Consider the following 9,351-nt stretch of genomic DNA (forward strand, 5'->3'; position numbering starts at 1 on the left):
CACCGGAGGAGAACGCGTCCAGCGGAGCGCAGGACGGCCGCGTCGATCACGTCAGTGCGTGATCGTGTGCGCGTGCCGGGGCGTGCTGGGCGTGGCGTCATGGAGGAGCTCGGCGTGTGTCGCCGAGGAGCTCGGTGGTGGAGTCGGGCGTGTATCGCCGGCGGAGAAGAAGCTCAGCGTGTGTCGCCGAGGAAGAAGATGCAGGCTGCGTCAAGCTTGGTGGTGGTCGTGATGCCGGCCATGGCGCCTTGTGTCGGCCTGTGGAGGTGCACGGCGCTGTGGCGACGGGGAGACGAGAAGAAGGCGGTCTTGTTTGTGTGGAGAAGGGCATGCAGCGGTGTTCGTGTCCATGAGGCCGTAGCGGCGGCAATGGCGACAAGGACGACGACGGGAGCTGCAGCAACTCCGGCTATGGCAAGTCAGGTTTAGGGGGTGATTGTTAGGAATAAACCTGATTAAGTCAGTTAGTTAGTTAGCTCGTGTGTGTCGGTCGCGGTGGTGCCTGAGTCTGGCTCAGGTTTGAGCCCATCGCAGGCCTAGTCTGTTAGCAAGAGAAGCGAGAGTCGTAGTCGTGGCCGTTGGACGCCGGCCGCGACGTGCGTGTACGAGCGCGCTGTGCGCGTGGCCTGGGCGAGCGGATCATGAGCGACATGGGCAGAATCGTGCGTGGGTGCGCATGTGTTTAGGCCAGCTATAAATTCCCGTATAATGCTTGTAATCTGCGTGAGCTGAAGAGGTAAAGATTAGGGCGTCCGTGCGCCCGTGGCGGCGTTCGTGCGCCGGCCGGAAAAACTTCAGTGTCTTGTGTCTTTCTTCTACCTCCGTCCGAGAGTGAGAGAGAGAGAGAGCTAGCTAGAGCTAGCGCCAACAGCTTCTGCTCTGTGTTGGTGGGCGTGGAACTACTACCAATCAATGAGAAGCCTGCATACCTACGGCCGTGACATGACCGGCCAGGGAGATCCGGTGATCGGCCGCGACGACGAGATCGACCGCGTCATCGACATCCTCTGCCGTCGGACCAAGAACTGTGTTGCGCTCGTTGGCGCGGCGGGAGTCAGCAAGACGGCCATCGCCGAGGGTCTCGCCCAGCGCGTCGCCTCCGGTAGGGTTCCTGCCGCGCTCGTCGGGGCACGCGTCGTGGAGGTCGACCTTGGGGCCATGGTGGCCGGTACAACATTACGCGGCATGTTTGAGGAGCGCATGAAGAACATGATAAAGCAGGCGGAGGCATCCAACGACAAAGTGATACTGTTCATAGATGAGATGCACATGCTCTATTCCGCCGGCAGCACTCTGCATAATAGCACGACAGCCTCCAACATGCTAAAGCCGGCTTTGGCCCGTGGACGAATCCGTTGCATGGGAGCCACGACTTTTGACGAGTACCGCCAATACATCGAGAAGGACCCTGCGCTCGAGCGACGGTTTCAGAAAGTGCAGGTGGAGGAGCCGACCACGGAAGCAACCATTGCCATCTTGCGGGGGCTAAAGCAGCGGTTCCAAGGCCACCATGGACTGGAAATCCAGGATGCCGCTCTTGTTGCTGCTGCGCACCTCGGCTCCCGCTATATCACCGGTATGTCAAGGAGTTAATCAACTTTTACTTTGGTTCTTTGCTATTTCTTCGTAGGTTTTGCTGTTGAGTAAGTTTTATTTGTATCCTCATGGTAATGTCTTGTTTGGATACCCTGGTTGAAATGTAATAGTTTTATAAATCTTGCTCATGATTTTTAATGTTGTATCATGTAGGTCGTCAATTTCCAGACAAGGCAATTGATTTGATTGATGAGGCATGTACTACCATAGCTAGAAAGATGGCTCAGATTGGCAATGAGAACATTACTCAAATTAGTAGCCTGACAGATAGTGTGGAAAGAAACCTGGAAAGTATCTCTACAAGTAGAGACCAAAAAGCAATTATTAACCCAAACCATGTTGCACAAGTAAGCACTCTTTCTTCCTGATAACGTTTTACAGTTGGTTTTATAATATGATGTGACTATCATGCATGTTTGGACTTTTATCTTTTGAAGGTTGTGAGTCGATGGACTGGAATTCCTATTGCTACACTCCACGATCGAGGAGGAGAAGGACAAGTTACTTCAGTTAAGTGACAGATTGCATGAGCGAGTTGTTGGTCAGGATGAAGCCGTCAATTTGGTTGCGCAGGCCGTGTTGCGTTCTAGGGCGGGTCTTGATCAACCTAGCCAACCGATAGGTTCTTTCCTATTTTTGGGCCCGTCTGGTGTTGGGAAGACAGAGCTTGCAAAAGCTCTCGCGGAGCAGTTATTTGACAACGAAAAGATGCTTGTTAGGATTGACATGTCTGAATATGATAGTGTTGGTTCAATTACGCGACTCGTTGGAGCTCCTCCAAGGTATTACTTTCTTGTGCATTTATATATCTTTTATCATCGATGCACGTCACCTTTTCATGCTCCATCTCACTAGTTGGATCTAATCATTTTTTCTCTTAACAAGATTTTTAGAAATTCTATCCCATCCTAACCTCCCGGGTCGCCTCACGGGCGACTCCGGAGGCCCCCGCGCCGCCACCCCTAGAGTTCCTCGATCCGCCGCGGTGTCCACCCTGCCGCTGCCGGAGGAGGCTGCCCGTCGGCGGACGGCGGCGGTGGGGTGCCTCAATAATTTTTTTTTCTTCTTTTTCGCTGGATCTCCCATCCTGCTCATCACCACCGATCTGATCTGGCCGTCGCTGGTCGCCCCCGATCCGGACGCATCCGGCCACCCCAGAGGACATTGCCGATCTATGCGCCTTCTTTCGGGACGCCGTTGGCCGACAGAATGGCAGCGGCATCGACACGAGCGACCGGCCGGAGCGTGTACGTATCAGCTGGGCCATGTCCGCATCATGTACGCGCCAGCAGCATGCACGCATCGGCTGAATGCTGGGCATGATTGGATGCATGTATGCGAATCTGCACATGTATGCAGGAGCTGTTCGCATGGACATCCGATCTGTGTGGCTGCACGGCGACAACCTGAGGTCGCCGCTGATCTGATCTGCTTGTGGCTGGCTGTCATTGGACGGTTGGGTGGTCTGATGCTCGTCGGCTGGATGGCCCCAGTCCCGGCCTGGCTTTGGCGGTGGCGGCGTTCCATGGGAGGTGATGTAGCGCCGATGGAGGAAGCCGGGCGGCATGGCTGCTTGGCCGGGCCTGAGGCTCTCCGTCGGTAGCCATGGAGGATCCGGCAGGAGGGATTGGCGGCGTGGGGCTGCTGATCTTGCTTTGTTTTTGTGGCGGTCCTCGGGTTTCTCGCATGCGAGGATGAAGATCTTCCGGAGGTCAGTTTGCTTTGATCTGGCTGGAGAGATGAGTTCCGGAAAGCTCCGCTGGCGAATGGAACAGTGCATCTTTTGCCTGCAGTTTGCTGGATCGGGTGGTATTCGGTCGCGCGCACCCATGTTTTTATTCCGACCGTTTGGTTCCGGAGGGAGCGGCGCGAAGCTGTATTCTGTGTTGACATCAGGTGACTTTTTGGTCCATGGTGAAGTCAGAAGAAGGAATATCATGAAGGCCGGATTGGTGGACTGGCTAAAGGAGGGTCGAGTCTACGTGATGCTGAGGGATCTGCTTGGCGTTCCGGGCTCTGCAGCAGTGGTATGCATGTGGGGGCGGCAGCACAGGGGAAGTTCAGAGTCTTACCTCTCAGGGTGAAAACCCAAGGTCTGGCCTTTACTGGTTGTGCCTGGCAATGTTCTTGTTAGAGGCATTGTTTTGAGAGTGGGGACTGTCTTGTCTTCAGGGTGAAAACCTGATGCACCGTTCCCTTCTTGGAGGCATCGCTTTTGAAGAGTCTGTACTTCAGGTGTTGTCACGGTGGTGGTTCTATTGCTGTTGCTAGGTCTAGAAGGCTGTAGCGGGACTTTTATTTTTTAGTTTTTTTTCTCTTTTTGGCTGTGTGCATCCGTACTGCCATTAGGGTGGGGCGTTGTTGCAGAGGCTGGGTGTAATTGGTATCTTTCGATATTAATATATTCCCTTTATCGAAAAAAAATGAATACATCATTTATAACCTCTTAAAAGCTATATTGGATATGAAGACGGCGGACAATTGACAGAAAAAGTGAGAAGGCATCCATACAGCATCGTCCTTTTTGATGAGGTGGAGAAGGCACATTCCTCCGTGTCTAATATTTTTCTTCAAATTCTTGATGATGGTATACTGACGGATGGCAAAGGAAGAACTGTAGATTTTAAAAATACCATCGTCATTATGACATCAAATCTAGGATCAAAACACCTAACGCAATTACCAGGAGAAATATCCCTAGAAGTTGCACGAAATCATGTCATGAAAGAGGTTCGTTAATCCCAAATTTTCATGTAAAGTACTGGATCCAATGGCTGCCTACTTCTAATTGGCATACATCTTGTTGGTTCATGCAGGTTCAGAAGTTTTTCAAGCCTGAGCTCCTCAACCGAATGAGTGAGATAGTAATATTTGAGCCTCTTTCGTCCGAACAAATGAAAGAGGTTGCAAAAATCCAGATTAAGAACGTTGTTGCTACAGTAGCAAAGAAGGGCATATCTCTGTCTGCAAGTGATGACGTGTTGGACGTCATCCTATCAGAACCACATAATCCGGTTAGCAAATCTAGCCTATTTTCTATTGCACATTGATATTTGGCCATGATTTTGAATAAGCATGTTTGTATACACGCAGATGTATGGTGCAAGACCTATAAGAAGGTGGGTGCAAAAGAACGTGATGACGATCCTGTCTGAGATGCTAGTCAGAGGCGAGGTCAGCGAGGGCTCCACAATATGCATCGATGCAACGAATGACAAGAAGGGATTAACGTACGAAGTGGTGAAGACGCCAGTAGTGGAACATTCTAGCGCATGCATCGGGACAACGTTAACCATGAACTGTATAGGGACGGCGATGGTAACGATGGAGGAGCAATAAAATCACCTTTTCAAAACTAAACAAATGAAACCGTGCTAATCTTATATGTAAACCTGAAATACATTTGGTGCAGATCGAGTCACTACAGGAATGGTCCTATACGCCGACGGCCAAACCCTACGCCGAGGGCATTTTATCGGGGCCGTCGGCGTACGGCCTCGCCAGGGCAGCGCCGGAAGCCGACCGTCGGCGTCTAGTTACCGTCGGCGTATAGGCTCCTACGCCGAGGGCCGCCGTCGGCGTCTACCTGGCCCTCGGCGTAGAGGTATCCATCACCTCCCCCGCACCCGCACCGTCACCGCCCTCTCACGGCGTCAGACAGACGCCGAGGGCTACCTCGGCATAGGGCATGGCCACCCTATGCCGACGGCCACCCTCGGCATATAGACTTTTTTTTTATTTTTTATTTTTTCTCTCTCTCATATTACTTTATATTATGTTTCTATTATTTATTTACTAGTATGCATTATGTAAAAAATGGTTCTATTTTTTAAGAATTCGTAGATGGCATATGTAGGTCCCACGGGTGACGCTCTTCGCAGACGGGTCAACCGGAGCCACTAGGCCCAACATTTGCTATCGATGTACATATGGGTAGATCCGCGGGGTCCCCGCCCTACGGTTTCCCTAACCCTAACTCTAACCCTAACCCTAACCCTAACCCTAACTCTAACCCTAACTCTAACCCTAACCCTAACCCTAACTCTAGCCCTAACCCTAACCCTAGGGTTTCCACATACATTGCTAACTCTAACCCTAACCCTAACTCTAGCCCTAACCCTAACCCTAGGGTTTCCACATACATTGCTAACTCTAACCCTAACCTAACCCTAACTCTAACCCTAACCCTAGGGTTTCCACATACATTGCTAACCCTAACTATAACCCTAACCGATCACTTGGTAAAACCCTAACCCTAGGGGTCCCGCCCTAGGGTTTCCCAAGAAACAGATCACCGGAGCGTCAGAATTGTTGGAAAACTTGCTTCTGCCCCTAACATACATGTACAAGTGTGATGTAAGGTTTGGCTAACCTTGGATGTACCCGGCGTTGACGATTTCCGCATAATGGGCTACCAGTTGGTAAAATTCAGGATCTGTATGTGGAAACCCCCGCCATGGCTCGAACGGAGCCTATTTTATGGTAAAGTATGCCCAACCTATCGTTTCCATGTACATATGTCCTAAACAAAGCAAACTAAATAAAAAAGTCCACTGGTAAACCCTCGCACGGAGAAAGCTATAGGGGTAGATGTGTGGGGTCCCCGCCCTAGGGTTTTCCAAGTTACAGACCACCGGAGCGTCGGAATCGCTGGAAAACTTGTGTGTGTCCACATGGCATGCACAAAAGTGATTTGAGATGGTTTTATATCCAAGGCTACCCCCCCAGGTGTGTCCGGCTTCTCGGACAGGGGGTTCCTACACTTAGGCAGATTCTGCATGTATAGGGGGGACTCCTCGGAGTTGAACCGGAGAGAAACTTGAGATCATATGTGATGATCCTTGTTTCCAAATGTACATATGACCTAACCAAGCTCAAATGGAGGCATATGCCCACCGGGGAGCCCCGATGGGATGCAGTCAAAGGGGTAGACCGCGCGGTCAACAGAACTAGGGTTTCGTCGGAAATCGAGCATCGGATCTAGGGAATGGCCCCAAAACTTGTGTGTGTCCACATGGAATGCACAAAAGTGATTTGAGATGGTTCTATATCCAAGGCTACCCCCCGGTGTGTCCGGCTTCTGGACGGGGGTTCCTACACTTAGGCGTATTCGGCATGTATAGGGGGAACTCCTCGGAGTTGAACCGGAGAGAAACTTGAGATCATATGTGATGATCCTTGTTTCCAAATGTACATATGACCTAACCAAGCTCAAATGGAGGCATATGCCCACCGGGGAGCCCCGATGGGATGCGAGTCAAAGGGGTAGACCGCGCGGTCAACGTAACTAGGGTTTCGTCGGAAATCGAGCATCGGATCTAGGGAATGGCCCCAAAACTTGTGTGTGTCCACATGGAATGCACAAAAGTGATTTGAGATGGTTCTATATCCAAGGCTACCCCCGTGTGTGTCCGGCTTCTCGGACAGGGGGTTCCTACACTTAGGCGCATTCTGCATGTATAGGGGGAACTCCTCGGAGTTGAACCGGAGAGAAACTTGAGATCATATGTGATGATCCTTGTTTCCAAATGTACATATGACCTAACCAAGCTCAAATGGAGGCATATGCCCACCGGGGAGCCCGATGGGATGCAGTCAAAGGGGTAGACCGCGCGGTCATCATAACTAGGGTTTCGTCGGAAATCGAGCATCAGATGTAGAGAATGGCCCCAAAACTTGTGTGTGTCCACATGGAATGCACAAAAGTGATTTGAGATGGTTCTATATCCAAGGCTACTCCCTGTGTGTGTCCGGCTTCTCGGACAGGGGGTTCCTACACTTAGGCAGATTCTGCATGTATAGGGGGGAACTCCTCGAGTTGAACCGGAGAGAAACTTGAGATCATATGTGATGATCCTTGTTTCCAAATGTACATATGACCTAACCAAGCTCAAATGGAGGCATATGCCCACCGGGGAGCCCCGATGGGATGCAATCAAAGGGGTAGACCGCGCGGTCAACGTAACTAGGGTTTCGTCTGAAATCGAGCATCGGATCTAGGGAATGGCCCCAAAACTTGTGTGTGTCCACATGGAATGCACAAAAGTGATTTGAGATGGTTCTATATCCAAGGCTACCCCCAGGTGTGTCCGGCTTCTGGACAGGGGCTTCTCGAGCTGCACTCGCCTAGCCTGCACTCAGCTAGCCCTAAACCCGCGCGCGTGCAAGTTTTAATTCAATTTGCAAGTTTTAATTTGGACAACTCATAGATGATGCCAAAGATGCATGACAATGTGATATTTGAATTCCTCTCACTTTTCTGATGCAAATAGATATAAAATTTGCTAAATTTGGAATTGTAGATAAAGAGTTATGAATTAAACAAGTTTGCATGTTGAATTCCCAAATTGAATTATTGTCAAATTTATTTGTTCAAAAGTTGAAACAAAGTTTATATTTGGGTAGATCATGTTTTTCTGAACAATTTGGATATAAACTTCGCCGAAATTGGATTTGTGAAAAAGCATTTGTAAAAGAAAAAGAAAAAATAGGAAAAATAGGAAATAAATTGAAAAAAGAAAAAAGGGCCTTTGCCGAGGGTGGCCGTCGGCATAGCCGTGGCCCTCGGCATAGGGGGCGGCATAGGGTTAGGGCGTGGTCGAGCCGGACCACCCTCCTTCCCCGAGCCCCTTTCTCCTTCCCCAATCTGCCCGAGCCGCCCGCGCGCCCACGCGCCGCCACTCGCCGCCCCGCCGCCCACGCGCCGCCACCCGCCGCCCCGCCGCCCACGCGCCGCCACCCGCTCCCCGCCGCCCTTGCCTGCCCGCCGTCGCCGCCCCGCTCGCGCCGCCCCCGGCCTCCTCGCCGTGCGCCGCCTCGGTCCACCCGCGCTCCTCCCCCACCCGCGCCGCCCTCGCCTCCTCCCCACCCGCGCCGCCTCGCCTCCCCGCAGCAGCCCGCCCTCGCCTCCTCCGCCACCCCCCGCAGCAGCCCGCCCGCCTCCTCCGCCACCCGCAGCAGCCTCCCCCACCCGCCGCTCGCCGTTCGCCGCCCTGCCTCCTCCGCCAACCGCAGCAGCCCTCTCGCCTCCCCCACCCGCGCCGCCCCCGCCTCTCCGGTAATTTTTTTTCCATTTTTTAACTTCTATTTCTATTAATGTAGAGTATTTAGAAATACAAATACAGTATATTAGAATTTGTTCATAGGAATGGAGTTGAAAATGTAAATAAACATGGAAATGTGAAATGGATAATAATTTGATGTTTTATTCAATGGAAATAGGTGCCGTCGTGACCGCCGTGTCGTCATGTCCGCGCCGTCGTGATCGTCGTGTCCGTGTCGTCGTGTCCGCGCCGTCGGGACCGTCGTATCCGCGCCGTCGTGATCGTCGTGTCCACACCGTCGTGACCGCCTCGTCGACTACGGCCTCTACCGCCAAGGGTGAGCTAAAACATCGCCTCCCCTTCTCCGCATTTTCTTATGTCACTAGATTCAATTTCCAAGTCAAGTTGCGTAACCTAGGTGTCACTTCCCGTCCGCGAGCGTTACGCGGATAAATATGCATTAGTGGTCCGCATATTTTGAACCGTAACGCTTGCGGCATTTACGGGACAGTCGGCGGATGCGTAGTTGTCTACGTTTTCCATGTTCTACTCCGGTCCGAGTCGGATTTCGGCGGCGCTCCCCGTTGTTCTCCGGATGCACATCCTCTCGGCTTTTTGCCGAGACGTGTATCGGGAGAGCAGCGGGGAGGTGCTGCCGAAATTCTGACTTGGACCGGGGTAGAGCATGGAGAACGTAGCCAACTACGGATTC

At 51.9% G+C, this 9,351-nt stretch overlaps 1 pseudogene; it reads left to right on the forward strand.

Annotated features, from left to right (window-relative positions):
- The first annotated feature begins 924 nt into the window (after window positions 1-924).
- On the forward strand, window positions 925-4,935 carry LOC124672887 (annotated as a pseudogene).
- The last annotated feature ends 4,416 nt before the right edge of the window (window positions 4,936-9,351 follow it).

This window comes from Lolium rigidum, chromosome 7 (genome assembly GCF_022539505.1).
Source record: "Lolium rigidum isolate FL_2022 chromosome 7, APGP_CSIRO_Lrig_0.1, whole genome shotgun sequence".
In the NCBI taxonomy this organism is placed as follows: Eukaryota; Viridiplantae; Streptophyta; class Magnoliopsida; order Poales; family Poaceae; genus Lolium; species Lolium rigidum.